This window comes from Hipposideros armiger, unplaced genomic scaffold (assembly GCF_001890085.2).
Source record: "Hipposideros armiger isolate ML-2016 unplaced genomic scaffold, ASM189008v1 scaffold_3, whole genome shotgun sequence".
In the NCBI taxonomy this organism is placed as follows: Eukaryota; Metazoa; Chordata; class Mammalia; order Chiroptera; family Hipposideridae; genus Hipposideros; species Hipposideros armiger.
Window position 1 is genome coordinate 107807 of NW_017731353.1, and position 16650 is coordinate 124456.

At 38.6% G+C, this 16650-nt stretch overlaps 1 protein-coding gene across 1 annotated transcript in view; it reads left to right on the top strand.

Annotated features, from left to right (window-relative positions):
• Positions 1–16650, top strand: part of GAPVD1 (GTPase activating protein and VPS9 domains 1) — a 71937-nt gene that overhangs the window by 6214 nt on the left and 49073 nt on the right. The window lies entirely within an intron of this gene.

Genomic DNA, 16650 nt, shown 5'->3' on the forward strand with positions numbered 1-16650 from the left:
TTTTATTGGGGAATTGGGGGAAGGGAACAGCTAAGTTGTTGTCCTTTAATCTTAGTTGTGGAGGGCGCAGCTAGCTCAGCTCCAAGTCCATTTGCGCCGCTCAGCTCAAGGTGCCGTGTTCAATCTTAGTTGTGGGTTGGAAGTAGCCCACCATCCCATGTGGGAGTTGTACCAGCAACCTTGTCATTAGGAGCACGTGCTCTCACCAGCTAAGCCATCCTGCCACCTGTTGGCAGCCCAGCGGCAGCTCAGCTCAGACACAGCTCACTGGCCCATGTGGTAATCGAACTGGCAATCCTGTTTTTTAGAGCTCGAACCCTTGAACAACCTCTTAACCAACTGAGCCACTTGGCTGGCCCCTGTATCATGTATTGTAGAAGAAGCTTTAGGCTTCTGTTTGATTTCTGGTTTTTAAAATTACAGATAATTAAAATTTCCTTCTTTATGCATACCTGTATTTTCTGATTTTTCAGAATGTTTTAGTTTGTATTATGATTTTGTAAAAATGTTTTCAGAAGGGCAGTTCTTCACTGTTTCTAAGCTGAAACCCAGTTTTGAACTCTGCAATGCCATAGTCCAAAGAAGTGGTGACTGTTGATACTGCACATTCTCTTATTTAATACATATGAATGAGTGGTTGAGCAAATGTTTTTAAAAAACCCTTATAGACTTTCTGGGGTCTTTATGTCTTTTTTGTTTGTTTGTTTTGTTTTGTTTTTGTTAAGTTTGGAAATGAAACTTCAATGTTTACACCTTATTTGTAAGCCATTTTTTAAATGTAAGGCTTTAAGCATACTGTTGTAACTGTAAAACAGGTAAGATGTCTGCTCATTAACCTAAGATGTCTGTCCAAAGGTGCTTGCTTGGTCTTGCTCCCCTGTGATGCCAGTACACCCACTCTGCATACTAGTGGAAAGCTTGTCAAACATGTTCAGTTCTTCTTCCTTTTTTTCTTACTAATTTGTTTGCAGTTTATTTTCTGTGAATCTTTGAAAGGATTAAACCATGGTTTTTCTATTAGCAATTTTAAAAGACAAAAAAGTTGGTCAAGGGATATTTGCCCATTTCCCTTTCTTCAGGATCAGAGTCATATTATCTTCCCAAGCAATCATAATTTTATGCAAATACATGTATTCTTAAAGTTTTTAGGACTTAGGCTAAATTAATCTATTTTTAACCTACTTTAAACTGTCTCCTTTCACTTTCTAATACAGAACTCTGACCCATCTTTTGATTTTACTTTCATTATTTATAAATCCTTGACTACTTGACAAAAATATATTAGGTCTAAAAGTCATAACACTTAAGGCAGAATTGCAAAATGTTTACAAATACTGATTTCTGTACCGGAAAAGCTTAGGAAAGAATAGATGAATTCTTTTTGCAAAATTATCTCATTTTCACCACTTCCCAAGTAATCTTTGATTCCTTTAAAACAAAGTGCCTCTTTTTTTTTAATTTTATTTTTATTGGGGAACTGGGGGGATGGGAACAGTGCTGGGGAATTGGGGAAGGGGAACAGACAAGTTGCTGTCGTTTTGTTCTTCAATCCAGTGTCACTGGCCCTCATATGTGGGATCTGAACCGGGGCCCTCTGGCATCCCAAGCCAGTTCTTAACCATCGCGCCACTCGGCCGGCCCAAAACAAAGTGCCTCTTAATATCCAACTATTCAAGGTTATGATGGGCCAACTTGGATTCTGATGGAAAGTGACTTATTAAGCCTCTCTGAGAACAGCCTTTCTGTTCCATCATTTCAAAACATCATAATAATAGTAATGATAATAGCTATCAGTTATTAAGGTGTTTTTTTCCCTAGGGATTATGTAAACTATTTAAAATTATGAATTCTATGCTTCTTTGGAGGCATCTTAATGGTTGATTTCATTTTGAAAAACGATTTTAACTAACTAGATAATTTTTGTGTGGGTACTCCCTAAAGTTCCTTTTAGGTTAACACAGTCAATGATAGTAACCTTGTTTGAAATTTGATAATAAAAGATAATTTTATGAAATACCATTATCCTAAATGTGATGAAATGGACACGACAGCTTGCTGTTTACTTGCTTACTCTTAATTTTGAGTGTGGACTCTTGGGTTTTGAAACAGGCTTTACCAGTATTACAGCTCAGCAAAAATGCAGCTGAAGCATAAAGTTCTCTTTCTGCTCCCCCATTTAGCTGTTTTGTACACCCGCTGCATTTATGGAAGAAGCTAAGTTTATCCGAGGACCAAAGCTTCCTCAAAGCATGTGGTGATGGACTCTTCCTCTCAAAAGTTTGCAGAGGGTTCTACAAGTTTTAGGTTTTTCTTTAGTTGTTTGGTTTATCTTGATTTCCAGTCTTACTTAGTTGTCATTAGGGATTTTTGAGTAGGAGGAAATTAGATTTGATGGTACTTAATTTCAGACTAATAAAATTAATGGAGGTTTATCTAATTGTGAAAGTTCCTGACACTCATTTCTGGATTGGGCGGGTATATTTGTATCATTTATTGCCTCTGGGAAATAAAGGGGTATAATTTTAATGCCATTGCAGTTCTGCTTTTTGATGTGTAGCTTGTTATTGTTGAACTGTCTAGAAATTAAGTACTGTGTCCTTTTGGTTGCACTTGAAAATTTGCACATTTTAAATATTATTCATAGAATTTGTCTTGTCCTGAGTAAGTAATTGTACCAGCATATCTTTCAGCAGGGAAGATCTTAGTGCCAAGATTTTTATGTTTTTCTTCTTTTTTTAAAATTACTAAAGTAATAAATGTTCCTTGTTTTAAAAAACAAAACTAGAAACAATGCAAAAAGTGAAAGCTTTTCTTCCCCATGTACACATACTTTTACTAAATGCTTTATAGTTTTTTTCCCCCCAAATTATAATTAATACTTGAGCTCGTTAAGTGCTCTACATATATTAGCCCATTAAACCCTCACAACTTTCTGAACATACCCTATAAAGTAGGTTCTGTTTTATGTCCGTTTGCAAACGAAGAAACTGAGGCATGGAGAAGTACAAAGGCTGCACAGCTAATAAGCAGCCCAGCTGAGCTTTGAGCCCAGCAGTCTTGCTCCAGGGTTTGTGTTTTAACCTCTGTGCTGCCTCTGGGATCTTACCATGCATGTCGTTTGCGGTTTGCTTTTTTCACTTAATGATACGTGATGGACATCTTTCCGTGGACCTCTGTCTCCCCCTTAATAATTATGTAGTATTCCACTATAGTTTACCAAAATTAATTACTTAAGTTGATGTCTTTCAAATTTAATTTTGTATTGCCAACCCCATCAGTAATGATTTCAAGTAGTATTTTTAAAAGTCAAGGTGTTTGAACTAAAATGATCAGAATTCATCAGTATTTACTAAATAATACCTATTAACTGTCCAGATATTTTGATAATCTCTCAGTTGAGTTGTATATTAAAATCTGGTTTAATCCACAGCTATTTGTTATACATGGATTCATTATTTTTGTGGTTAGTCTGCCTTATTTATAGCTCTGGAAAATTAGTAGTGTATTGGGGGTAAAATCAACATCTGTTTGGATTTTATTAACTTTTGGTAGGGTCTGGAATTTTGGTGTCATAACAAGAAGTCTGTTGTAATGTTAATTTGAATTCCGAGTACTATCTGGCTTTATATTACTTGCATCTTCAAACTATTGTGCCCTTTTTGGGTTTTTTGTTTGTTTCTTTAAGAGGATATTAGATCGTTTATTTAATTTTAATTTTTTAAAAAAAATTTTATTGGGGAACAGACATGGTCATTGGTTACACATTGCTTTCATGCTACAATGGCGTAGTTGACTCTTTTGAGGAGGGTGCAGCTCACATTGGCCCATGCGAGGATTGAACTGGCAACCTTGGTGTTATCAACACCACGCTGTAACCAGCTGAGCTAACTGGTCACCCCTAGATCGTTTATTGATTACACATGATAATGGGTGATGCACAAGCTTTATTCCTACCATAATTTTATATGGTACCATAATTCAATTTAGATATATTGCATAAGATGTGCCAACAATCATTAATAACTAAATAAACTCCATGACTCTGTTTGGGTGAACTCCAGGTCACACACAGTAACTGTCAGTTCAACTACACCAAGGTTTCTGAAGACAATGGCTTCTGTGTCCAAACAGGTTGTAAATAAATTTCACATAGAGCCTGACAATACCCCGAAGGAATTCTAACTTCACAATGTTGAGGTAATTTACCAAGATGGCTTCAGAGTAGACTAATTTTACGCAGCACATTTAAAAAAATGACACATTTATTCAACATCATGATCAGACTATTACATTTAGCAATCAACAGCATGGGTGCAAAAAAAAAAAAATCTACATTAAAACCCTTTGTTGGAATACTTGACATTTTCCACAGAACAGAAACTAAAATAACCTGTTACACAATTAGTCACAAATACAGTCCTTGAGTTTTTTGCCCACACACATGAGTATTGTCTAAAACATGTCGTCTTTGTAGCAGCTAGGCCCTGCCACCGCTGTGCTCGGCTGAGTTCACAAATCTGTTGTAACTTGTAGCTTCCCTGTCGCTTCTCTGGCTCTCCTCTCCTGCTAAGCTTTGCTTTCTGGCAGTGATTAAAACCTTCTGCCACTGCCATAGCTGCTGCTGCAGCTGGAACCGCCATAGCCACCTTGGTTTTGTGGCTTGGCAAAGCATTGGTCTCTATAGGGGCCAGAGCTCCTGCCTCCAGAGTTTCTTCCTTTCATGGGTCCAAAATTTGAAGATTGATTGTTGTACTTGCTGAAATCATTGTAGCTCGCACCACCTCCAAAATTGCTCCCGTCATTACCAAGCCCACTAAAGCCACCTTGACCACTGATGATCCCTCCACGACCAAAGTTGTCATGCCCACTAAAACTACGTCCTCGACCACCACTGAAGTTTCCAGAACCACTTCGATCCCTTTTTCTGGATGAAGCACTAGCGATCTCTTGCTTAGATCGGGCTTTCCCTGCTACTGCACAGTGTGGCCATTCACAGTGTGGTGTTTGTGAATGACAGTCTTGTCTACAGTCATGGTCAGCAAAGGTTACAAAAGCAGAGCCTCTTTTCTTGCCCCCGCCTCGGTCAGTCATGGTTTTAATCACTTCAGTTTTCCCATGTTGTTCCGAATCCTCTCTCAGGTGATGTTCTTCAGTGTCTTCTGTAACACCACTGACAGAAATCTTTCCCACAGTGAAGGAAGTGGGCAGCAGGCCTTCGAGGATCTTCTCTGGAGACAACCCTCTGGTTCCCAACTCTTCATCCCCCTGTGCAGCCTTGCATTTGTGGCTGCCCCCACCCCCTCCACAGTGCATAGGTGACAAACCCAAAGCCACTGGAGCGCTTAGGGTTTGGATCTCTCATCACCACACAGCCTGTGAGATTCCCCATTGCTCAGAAGGGCTCCTCAGCCTCTCGGTCGTTTCAAAGCTCCGATGAAGCATGTCCGCAGCTGTTCTGCTCTTTGGGAGACTGACTTAGATGTGACGACCGTGGGAGGGGAGACTTTAAAGGTGCTTACTCAGCCGCGTCCACCCCCAGAAAGGCCTTTTTATTATTTTTTTTAATTAAAAAAAATTTACTTTCAGTTACTGTTGACAGACAATATTATATGTTTCAGGTGTACAAAACAACACAGTGACTAGACATTTATTTATATACCTTACAAAGTGGTCATCTCAATAAGTCTGTGACCCATCTGACACGGTACATAGTTATTACAGTATTATTGACTACATTCCCTTGCTGTACTTGACGTCGCCTTGACTTTTTTTTTCCGAATTATAGTTGACATTCAATATTATTTTGTATTAGTTTCAGGTGTACAGCATAGTGGTGTGGTTAGACATTTATATAATTTATGAAGTGATCCCCCCTATATCTTTAGCACCCACTTGGCACTATATATACATAGTTTTTACAATATTATTGATTGTATTCCCTATACTGTATTTCACCCCCGCGACTATTTTGTAACTACCAATTTGTACTTTTTAATTCCTTCACCTTTTTCACCCAGCCTCCCAATCCCTCTCTCATCTGGCAACCATCAAGTTTGTTGTCTGTATCTATTAGTCTGTTTCTGTTTTGTTTGTTCCTTTATTCCAGGGGTCGGCAAATTTTTTTTCTTCTAAAGATTTTATTGGGGAATTGGGGGATGGGAACAGTGTTGGGGAATCAAGGAAAGGGAACAGACAAGTTGCTGTCCTTTTGTTCTTTATTCTAGTTGTGGAGGACGTTGCTTCACTGGCCCAAGTTGGTATTATCATTGCGCTCTTCCCGGGTGAGGTAGATCTGTCTCCTGCCATTGGACAGTGGCTCACAGAAGCACATGTCGGCTGCCGGCCACTTATGGTAGCTCACGGCAGCCCACAGCAGACCCATTGCAGCCTATTCTGTTGCCGGCGACTCACGGCAGCCCAGCTCTAGGTCGAGCTGTTGTTGACCATCTTAGCTGTAGAGGGCGCAGTGTCACTGGCCCATGTGGGATCCGAACTGTTTGCCCTGCTGCTCGAGCTGGCGTCTCAAGCCAGCTCTTAACCAACGAGCCACTAGGCAGGCCCTGGGGTCAGCAAACTTTTGAGACGGAAGAGCCGCCAGGGGTCAGCAAACTGCGGCTCACGAGCATGTGGCTCTGAAATAAAATTGAAAATGAAAATAAAACTATCATAGCTTCATTTATAAAAATTTTAAAGGATATTACTCACATAATGGTGATTATGTGAAATTATTTATGGCTCTCAAATAATTTTTAAATTGTTGTGAGGGGCAGGATTGGCTCTTCCAGGGGTCGGCAAACGTTCAACATGGAACATACCAAAGAGCCGCATGTGGCTCACGAGCCGCAGTTTGCTACCCCTGCTTTATTCTGTTCTTTAGATTCCACATATAAGTGAAATCACATAGTATAGTAGTATGTATTTGTGCCAGGAATATTTGGTACTAAGTTATTTTTTCTTCTACAGAGTTTTACTCTTGTTTCAAATATACCAACTGAAGATACTAAAGTATCACTTGTTTCCATTTTTATCCTCATTGATACACATTTCTTAATTGTGAGGAAATATCTTTTTGGCCTACTAATCATTATTTCAGATATATTTATTAGAAGGTTAGTAGATGTTTTCAACCTAAATTTAGTTCTTGTTCTTCAGTCATTTTGGAACTGAGTTAGCAGCAGCTTGACTGATTCCTAACTGGAGCATTGCCCTTAATCATCCAGTCATTTATTTATTAATTATTTATAAATTCAAACATTTATTCAACACCTGCTGAATACCAGTCCCTCTGCTAGGGAATGGGGATACCAAGAGGACTAAGTCTCTATTTTAGGGAACTTGAAGTTTTGTTGAGAAAACAACATTTTATTGCAAACAGTGCAAAATGCTGTGTTAGAGCCGAGCCCCGATGAGAAAGAACCTGAGTCAGGAGACTGGCCAGTAAAGGCTCCTGGGTTTGAGTTGGGCCTGAGTGCCTAAGTGGGATTTAACTGGCCAATGAAAGGAGTGACAAAAGACTCTAAATAGAGGGTACATAGAAATCTGGTCTGTGAAACCACTTGCAATTGTCATTAGAATGTTATGTATCTCTAAGAATGTGGGCCCCTCAAGAGCAGACCCTACTTGTCTTGTTCATCGGTGCCTAACACATCATATGTGTTTATTAAACATTTGTTGAAGGAAATGTGTTAAATAAAGCTGACTGTGCTTGTCTGTCCATGTTTTTTGGAAAGATATGAGCTCATTTTTAATACCTGACAATTTTTAGATCATGTGGATTAACAAAACATTATAAAATGAGTGAGAAACTGTTTCTATGCTGAAGGAGATCTAAGTCTTGGAAGGGGGAAACACATGCAGACAAATCCTTGTAATTCAACATGATTATTTATATTCATAAAAAAAAATATTTGCAAGGGACAGCTATCTCTTGTGTGGATTGGTTGGATCCCCGAAAGTGGTGGGTAATATAAATCCTCAAAATTAGTTGGTTGATAAAATACAGGAGCTAACATTGTAATAGGTCATTTAAAAATGGCAGTCGTGTCCTTTTTTGTCCTATCACATTAATATGAATATTACATAAGTACTATGAGGGAAAGTGCCTATATAATGCCAGTTCTGTCAAGGTGTAATCATCAGTATATAAAAATGTTTCCTATGCTTAATCCTTGAGTTACATCATGATTTTTCCCCAATCTGCATACTACTTGTACTATTATTTATTTAATATCTTTTTCCTTTACTTTAAAATAACGCTTCTCTTCATGATTTTTTTTTCTAATTTTTCATGCTTAGCATCTTTGCTATGAACTGGCAGCTCAGCGACAGCTCAGCTTGGGTCGGCCATCGAACCGCTGTTGCTCAGAGCTTAGCGAGCTCTTAACCAACTGAGCCACTCGGCCTGCCCTTTTAATGTCTTTTTTTATGGACACACTTTAAAATATTTTTAAAGAAGCTTTATGTTACTGTCATAATGAAAGGCTAACATCTCTTACCTTAAATAGAAAGCAACTAAAATATAATAAAAACAAAACAGTGTTATGAAACCTAGCTAGCTACTGTTGGCAGATCATATGTGTTTATTAAACATTTGTTTAAGGAAGGTGGTGAGTTTGATGCCTGCTCTCCTTTAATTAAAGGAGAGATTAGCAGGTGTTAGGAAAATGTTGACGACAAATTGGCACCTTGCATAGATTTTCTCTATGATGTAAACAGGACTGAAAGAGGTTTGAAAATGGAGTAACTTTCCCTCCCATGGTTCAGTGTTGTTTAGTGTCATAGGGGAGGAAGGGATGCTGTCTGTGGGCAGGAGCAGTTCCCCAGAGCTTCACAGAAGGAAGAGATTTGGAGGCCAGGCCTTAAAAGATAAACCTGAGTTCACTTGAAAATAGGGAGGATATGGTCCTCTTAGGCCAATGTAATATCATTTGCAAATGTTGAAGACTTTAGGATATAGTGCGGCAGCAACATCTGATTTGGGAGAAGTGGAGAACTGTTGGGAGATAGCTAGGAGATGTAAAAAGAAGGATTTATGGGATTAATCCCTAATAACTTTTTCTAAACTTTAACATATCCTTGTCTCCTTTCTTTCATAAGATTTGAGGAAATTTAGGTTGTTTATTTAGTCCTGAAATCTAACTAAACCTGACTTTGTCAGACAGTTTGAAACTTTCAAAGAAAGTGTAGTTGTCCAGATAACTGACTTACATGTTAATAGCTGTCGAATGAGTGGGATGATTAGAAGTGACCCTCACCATAAATGAGAGCTGGGTGAGCCAGATACACCTGGATTCTAGTTCAGCTTTGCCAGTTATTAATTTGACCTTGGGCAAGTTATTTCTTCAGTTTTCTTGCCAGTGAAATGTGCATAAGAATACCTACTTTTCAGGAGTGTTATAGAGATTAAATGAGAATATCCATGTAAAGCACCTATTTGATGCCTAGTACATGACAAGCCTGTAATGTGTGGTAGTTATTATTATTTATATTTCCTATGCACCCATATATTTTACTTCCACCAGTCAATTAAAACTCTTGTCTTCGAGTTCAACAATTACTATTTGTAATAGCTTTTTTTAAAAGCTTAAGTGGAAATTAATATAAAAACTAGCTTTTCTTAAACAATTCAGGCTAGGAAACAGATTTGCCTTGCTTCAGTTGATCAGGAATTAGTACAAAATGTAATGTAGCCATGGGCATTTTGTGTTATAAAGTTTCTATATTTCATTTCTTTTTTTTTTAAAGATTTTATTGGGGAATTGGGGGAGGGGAGCAGCGTTGGGGAATCGGGGAAGGGGAACAGACAAGTTGCTGTCCTTTTGTACTCAGTCTAGTTGTGGAAGCCGTTGCTTCACTGGCCCATGTTGGTATTGTGATCATTGCGCTCTTCCCGGCTGAGGCAGTCGGTCGCCGACCATTGGACGGCCACTCACGGCAGCCCAGCTCCAGGTCAAGCTGTTCACAATCTTAGCTATAGAGGGCGCAGCTTAGTGGTGCATGTAGGAATCGAACCGGAAGCCCTGTTGTTCAGAGCTCTCGCTCTTACCAACTGAGCCACTCGGCCAGCCCTCTATATTTCATTTCTTATCCTAGTAAACTGAAAGAAAAAGTATATTTAGTGTGATAGTTTAACCATTACAATATTAACCAGATGTTACACCATATGATAGATGGTAATCTTTTTTCTAGATGGCGGTTGTTGGATATTGTGATAAATTAATGTTCAGTTGTGATAATGTCCAAATGTTTTCTCAAGTTTGTATACTTTTTCTTACTGAACAATATTTGCTAAATTGGATACTTGGATTTAGAAGTATATTATTTGTGTAATTTAAAACATTTAAATAGACTTTATTTTTTAGAACGGTTTAAGGTTTATAGAAAAATTGAGACGATAGTACAGGGAGCTCCCATATAGCCAGCCTCAAGTTGCTCCTATTATTAACACCTTACATTACTGTGGCATATTTATTACAATTAGTGAAGCAATATTGATATACTGTTATTAACTACAGTTCATACTTTATTCAGATTTCCTTTTTACCCGGTGTCCTTTTTCTTTTTCTTTTTCTTTTTTTTAAAGATTTTATTGGGGAATTGGAAAAGGGGAACAGCCAAGTTGTTATCCTTCAATCTTAGTTGTGGAGGGCACAGCTAGCTCAGCTCCAAATCCATTCACCATCTGGCTGCCCGTCGGCAGCTTGCGGCCCCTCAGCAGCTTGCGGCCCCTCAGCTCAAGGTGCCGTGTCCAATCTTAGTTGCTGGGGGCACAGCCCACCATCCCATGTGGGAGTCAAACCAACAACTTTGTTGTTGAGAGCACACGCTCTAACCACTGAGCCATTGGCTGCCCATCAGCAGCCCGCGGCAGCTCTGCTTAAGGTGCCGTGTTCAAATGTACAATCTTAGTTGCGGGGGCATAGCCCCCCATCCCATGCGGGAAGTCAAACTGGCAACCTTGTTGTTAGGAGCACATGCTCCCACCAGCTGAGCCATCCTGCTGCCCATTGGCAGCTCAGCAGCAGCTCATCTTGGGCGCAGCTCACTGGCCCATGTGGGAATCTAGCCGGCGACCCTGTTGCTCAGAGCTCGCACTCTTAACCAACTGAGCCACTCGGCCGGCTCCCTGGTGTCCGTTTTCTGTTCCAGGATCCCAGTCAGGGTACCTACCACATTACATTTAGTAATATATTAATTACATTTGTTATTTGTGTTATTTTTAACTGGATCATCTTAAGTTAGACACATTAATTTATTTGCAAAGGATGCTTTATTCTCAGATTTCAAAGCCATACCTCTATATGGCATATTATGTTGCTAAAAATGCTCTTAGATTGAAGATAATTAGACTTCATTTCACTTTTAATAAGCCTTTTACAAGTGTAGGTTCCATATGTTAGCAAGTAGTCTGTCTTTTTTAGTTATTACTTTTTTTTTATCATATGGTAGTTCTATTTTTAATTTCTAAAAATTAATTAATTTATTTTAATTAGTTTCAGGTGTACAACACAGTGCAATAATTATACTTTTTACCCCTCAAAGTGATAACCCCCCTCCCCCAATCCACCCACACTCCCCCCATAGCATACATATCTATTATAATTCCCTTGACTCCACTCCCACACTATACTCCACATCCCATGACCATATATGTATGTATGTATGTATGTACATATATATATATACACTTATAGTTGACATACAATATTATACAACATCAGCTTCAGGTGTACAGTGCAGTGATCAAGCCTCTACCCCACCATGAAGCAGTCTCCTTAACAAGACGAGTGACCATCTGACACCCTACAAAATATTTACAACATTATTAATATATTCCCCAAACTGTCTTTCATATCCCTGTGGCAATATTGTAGTTACCTATTTATGCTTTCTTAATCCCTTCCCCTTCTCCCTCATCCCCACCCCCCTCCCAACTAGCAACCATCAGTTGTTCCTCTATATCTCTGAGACTATTTCTGTTTACTTTGCTTGTTCATTCAGTTTTTTATCTTTTTTTTTTTTTTTAACTGAGCCATCCTGCCACCTGTTGGCAGCTCAGCAGCTGCTCAGCTTGGGCCGGGACTCGAACCGCTGTTGCTCAGAGCTCAAACTCTTGAGTGAGCTCTTAACCAACTGAGCCACTCGGCCGGCCCCTTTCAGTTTTTTAGATTCCACATATAAGTGAGATCATATGGTATTTGTTTTAGTTATTTGATGCATCCCACTTCTTTTCATGGAAAGGTTCATTTTGTCATTTCACTTCAGTGATGGACAAGGAGTCGGTCTCATTGTGTCCTAGTAAAATGATAAAAATTACCCTACCTTTTAACTGACAATAATGAGGTCCTGCTGGTGCAGTCATTTACACTTGATAGTCATCTCACATGAACTGTACAGTTTAGCAAGTGAAATACGTAAGGACATTATCCCAGTTTTGAAGATGAGGAAGCAGAAACTTAGGTGAAGTGACTAGCCACAGATCACATTGCTGGTGGGTGTCAGAGCCGTTTTAAATGCCTCAGATCTTCAGACTGCAGTTTTGATATCCTTTCCGCTGAGTTATTTAGAGTAGTCTCTGTATAAAATAAGAAAGTAGCAGGTGGTCTTTTCTTATTGACTCTCTTACAAAGTTATTCCTGAATTTATTAGATTAATAAAGAGATGATTAGTTTGTTTACTTGAAGTCTAGGTGTTTTCTTAGAGTTTAGAACTATTAGATACATATTAGCTTGGGATGCCTTTAATTATTGGGTTGTCGGAAAAGTCATGATGCATTTTTGCAACGGAAAACAGAAAAAATGCCTAATGACTTTTCTGACAACCCAATCAAAATTTTCAACAAAGAAAACATGAAACTTGATTCTCATCCCATAAAACATTTGAAATAATTTTTTCTACTTTAGAGTCCTTCTCTTGAGTCACAAGAGTTTGTTCAGGCATAGTTGCCAACATTTGTAATACATGTATCCTCCTTGGAACTATTCATGTATTTCCTAAGTTACACATTTCACCTTATTAGGCTGTGCTTCCTCTCTGTGCCCTGTGTTAGAGTAGTCCTGTTTGCTTATCAGGAGCTGGCAAGCCTTTTCTGTAAAGGGCCAGATAGTAAATATTTTAGGCTTTTTAGGCCATATGAACTCTGGCAACTGAGCTCTGCTACTGTAGCATGAAAGCAGTCATAGATCATATAAAAACAAATGGGCATGCCTGTTCCAATAAAACTTTATGTATACAAATATGCAGCCGGATGAATTTGGCCCATGGGCCACAGTGTGCCATCCCTACTGTGTACCATTGTGGAATGATACAGAACCAGTGTGTTTCACTTTTTTGCTAAAATCTCCTCACCAGGCTCTCAGTGATAAGACTTCATAACAGGTGTTGAAAAGCTTAAAATCTGATCTAACATGCATGGGTATAATCGATTTGTAGAATTGTGATACATGGAACTGAACTTTAGATTACAATTTTCAAAGTCTTATTTTTAGCCCCTCTGAAAAGAAATTATCTAACTTAGAAAATGATTCCAAGTTTCAGGGAAAAAAATCTCATTGTGACTGACGTGCACAGAAATACAGGGTAGGCTAAGTGAAGACCTGGTGGTCCAGGGTAGATGTTGATGGGGCTGGCTGCAAGGGTTGAGAGTAGGGAAAGGACGAGAAGACCCTCTTGCCAAATACCTGAGTTTTCTGGGGCTTCCATTTGACTCCTGCAATTGTTTTGAAATAGTGACCTGTTGGGGCCGGCTGAGTGGCTCAGTTGGTTAAGAGCTTGCTCAAGAGTGCGAGCTCTGAGCAACAGCCGTTTGATTCCTGGCCCGAGCTGAGCAGCCACTCAGCTACCAACAGGTGGCAGGATGGTGCAGCTTAAAAAAAAAAAAAGAAAGAAAGAAATAGTGACCTGTTAGGTATTACCATTTGTTTGTATGGTATTATTTTTTTCAAATGTATGAGCCAGTAGACTTGGTGCTACCTGAATTGAGCTCAGTTAATCTTTGAGCTTCTCCTACCTGCCATCAGCTATGCCAGGACGTAGAGTTGAGTGAGTTCTTTCCCTCAGCGTTTACCATCTAATGGGAGACAGAGATGTAATATCATTATAGTCTGGCATGTGCTATGTTATAGAAAATAGTGATCAGAGAATGAATTTAATTTAGCTTAACTGGGCAAAAATATAGGTCAGAGTAAATTCATATTTTAAATCTCTTGCATTTTACCCAGTAGTTTACTGACACTTTCCAGTGTGTGGTAATGAGAGGATTATACACTTATTCAATGATTTTATTTTTAAAGTATTGTTTTGGAGGGTTATTTGACAGCATTCTGACTGGCTTATTAAAGGAAGGAAAGCAATAAAGCTTCTAATTCTTGAATTTGATTAAAGGAAAAAGTTCTTAGCAAGTTTGTCTAATGTTCTAGGTTTATTTAAGATGTCTGCAAAAATGTCTTTGAACACTTGGAAATGTTGAAGGGTTTAGAAGGTGAGTTCTTGTTTAGATTAGGGGGAACATTACTTTCAAGCGTTAATTTTTTTAATTGAAGCTACATCTGAAGGTTTTAATTTCTAAAGTGCATAAATTGGTTCGTATTTTGCTGTGACTTTGGAAACTAATGCGTGCTTTCTATCTTGAACCATATTTTGATGGTAATTACAATAGACTGTGAGCTCCTTGACATTAGGGCACCTGGCTAGACATCAGTAAAACCCAATAATATATCTGTTGAATTAAATTGTATTTCAACAGAAAAGGCACAATTTGAGAATTTCTAAAATACTTTTTCCTATCTTTTTATTATGAAATTTTTCTGACACAGAAACTGTTGAAGGATAGAACGGTGATCACCATATACCTACCATCCAGATTCAACAATTTACATTTGTTCCATTTTAAAATCACTTTTAGATTTTTTTTTCTGAACCACGTGCAAGTAAGTTGCAGACACCCTAACACTTTACTTCCACATACTTGAGTGTACACCTCTTAAAAATAAGATATTCTTCTCTTTAACCACAGGGTTTCTGAGTCTTTCTTATAGAGACCAGGGTAATAATAATAATAGTGTGTTGGCTCTGTCACTTTTCACCTGAGTGGCCTGATGCAAGTAATTTGATACCCTGACCTCAGTTTCCTTAGCTGCAAAGTGCCTATCTCAAAGGGACATTAGGATGATGATGTGTGTATAATTCTTAGAACCATACCAGACATGATTTTCAGTTTGTAAAGTGGTGAGGAACTACACCCATCCTAGTTCCTAGTTGGAAACTTCTACCTCACCTTCCCACATGTAGGTGTCAAGAAATCTTGTATTTTCTGCCTCCTAACATCTCTGAAATTTGTCCTGTTCTTTCCATTTTTACTGCAGCATTTCTTGCCTATCAACAATTTCTTCTTCTCTCATCTAGTTTCATCTCCACCTCCTCATCCATTTCCTTACTACCAGAATTTGTATTATCAAATACAATTTAATCATGTTAATTTCCTATTTAAAACTCATTTCCCATCACCTACACTGCAAAGCCCAAGTTTCTTAGCTCTGGGTTCTGTGTACCTTCTGTCTCTGCAGCATTATCTGTTACTATACACTTCCTCCCCACCCCACCTCACTCTTAACACACACAGACACACATGCCCCCGGCCTGGAGCAAGCCATGGGTAGTTTTCTGTGTCACACGCCTCTGCGCCTTTGCCTGTTTCTTTCCTCTGTCTGGACTCCCCCCTACCCCCCCATCCTCTTTATGCCTGGCAAATACTTGTCTTTTAAGACTGGGTACAGGTATCTAACTCCTCAGTCGTGCCTTCTCTTTTGTCTCTACTCTGCATTTTACAGTCTTATGGGTAGTATAATATTCAGAACATTTTCAGGCAGCCATTTGCTTGCATGTTGGGCCCATTCTACTAGATAAAAAAGTCCTTGAGGGGACACACTAGGTTTTATTCTTTTTTGTATACCTAGTGCTTAATATGTTGCTTGTACCGGGCACAAAATAAATATAGATATTGTGTCCACATTTTGTGGATGAAAAAAACCTGAGGTTCAGAGAGTATATATTATGTACCCAAAGTAACAGAACTAATTAATGAAGCATACAGATCTTTAAGAGCCCATTTCAGTACTGTTTTCATTAACTATAATATTTCTCATAATTACATCCATTTGTTCAATGATTCTGTTCATAGTCTGTGGACTTAGAGCCCCCTAGAGGACCTTAGAATTCCCTCATGGAAGTCTAGAGTCATATATGCATTTTCTGTCAACTGAGTTAATAAGATTATATATGTATATGTATGCATGTCACCAGTTTTTTTGAATGTGCACAGATGTTTCTGTTACTAATAGTGAATCATTTTGGTGAAGTAGACATACTTATATCTTCTGGGAGGAAAGCAGTATGAGGGCCCTAACCAGATAGGAGATTTGGAATAACAGCTTTGCATAGTTTGCTAGGGAATCAATAAGGTACAAGAAAGTATTTCTTGAAAGCAGTTAAATTCAGATTAAATGGTAATATCTGAAATTTTCCTAGTCCTCAGTAGTTCATTAAAGTGAAAGAGTTTAAAAATTTCTGAAATCAAGCTTAATGAAAACTCATTAAATTTATTTCTTTAAATAAAGTAGCAACTTTCAGCTGCTACCATAATGTTTAATTCTT